At 28.1% G+C, this 1597-nt stretch overlaps 1 protein-coding gene across 1 annotated transcript in view; it reads left to right on the plus strand.

Annotated features, from left to right (window-relative positions):
• Positions 1-1597, plus strand: part of LOC106683289 (disintegrin and metalloproteinase domain-containing protein 10) — a gene marked incomplete at its 5' end in the record, with an annotated part of 19569 nt that overhangs the window by 4901 nt on the left and 13071 nt on the right.

A 1597-nucleotide genomic window follows, 5' to 3' on the forward strand; every position in this document is an offset into this window, starting at 1 on the left:
CAATCCCGTCCTCAATTCTAAAGCCAGGAGCTCTAAAGGCTGCTTCACAGGTCTGTTATGCCATTCAAAGTTAATCAGGTATCTTAAGACACATTGAAAATAAAATTCAGCTTTGTATTACTTTCATAAAAATTATATTTTAAAAATACTTTTTTTTTTTAAATTTTCTGAAATTCTCTTTCATTGCTTAGTATAGACATACTTTTTTTATATCTAAAAGCCTCTAATATTCCATACAAAAATATGTATATAATAAAAACATTCGAATCATGCAATTGCTATTGCTACCTCTTCAGAATATGTTGTTTTTTTTTTTAATGAAATTAGGAAATATTTCCCCTTGACACAATCTTCAAAAATGATATCTGATTCATTTAAATGTCTTTATTTATTGAATTTATTGCAAAAATTGGTATTTCTATGGTAGTCTTTATTTCCATTTAACATTATATGAAGTTTATGTTTTATAAAGAAAATTTTGCAATTGTGAAACATTTCAAATCAGAGTTTTCATTGTAAAAATACAAGTTAGAGTTCAAATAACCTAGCACAGGTACCCAGTGAGAGGCATTTGCTCTCCCCCCCCCCCCTAGAAGTGAAAAACAAAGTTATTAATTTAATAAAAATTAAATTTTTTTCAAGCAAATAATTGCAATATCTAGTAATGTACTTCTCTGATTTTCTTAAAAGTTACTAAACTAACTATTCCTTTGCCTTTTCTGTCCTGGAATCTAACAACCTTAACAACTATTGCTTGTCCTCCCTCTCTAGTTTTGATCCTTGGTACACCCTTGTAACATAGTCTCACATAAAGATCTCAGTGTGTATGTAAATAGTCAGGCTCAAAAATGGAAAGTTTTATTAAACTGAAATTACCTATTTAAGAAAAGTATGTACTATAGGGGTATTCATGACGTGTTAAATTTAAAATGTTTTACTATGTTAAATGTTATAGGTACAGGATTGAGAGCAGCCCTATTTAAAGTTATGTTAAATAGTAAATGTATAAGAGCTCCTTGCGGATTTTCTGAGCAACTGGTTTTATAACCTTTCCTTCCAAAAGGTTATGAAAGTTTAACATGTTAAACTAAAGATCATGAATACCCCTTACGGATGTTTTAGTAATTTCTTAGCTAAAATCAACTTCCCGGAAGTACAACTTTATATTATTGATATTATACATTTTTCTGAAAACAGCCCTAATGTTTTTTATTTATTTAATGAGTTGTAGTGAATAACTTTCTGTATTAAATTTCTTCATTTTAATTTATCAGTAACAACGTTTCGGGGCTATCACCCCTTCAGGTAATCTCATAAATATTTCATCACATTTCAAATTTTGTAATTAATCTTATCTTCTTAGTCCAACTTTAATTAAAGTCTTGTTAACATAATGGTTTAATTTATTTATATTTCGCCTTATTTTATGTATCTAGTTTTATTTATTACTTAATTTAAAAACAAACAGAAAATAATTATGACTATTAGGACTTTTATATACTCAGAACTAAAGAAGGAGACCAGATTAATTATAGAATTTGAAATGTGAAGATATAATTATGTTGAGAGGACCTGATGTTGGGACAATGGTCACAAA

This window comes from Halyomorpha halys, unplaced genomic scaffold (genome assembly GCF_000696795.3).
Source record: "Halyomorpha halys isolate HHAL.00 unplaced genomic scaffold, Hhal_1.1 Scaffold476.1, whole genome shotgun sequence".
Classification (NCBI taxonomy): Eukaryota; Metazoa; Arthropoda; class Insecta; order Hemiptera; family Pentatomidae; genus Halyomorpha; species Halyomorpha halys.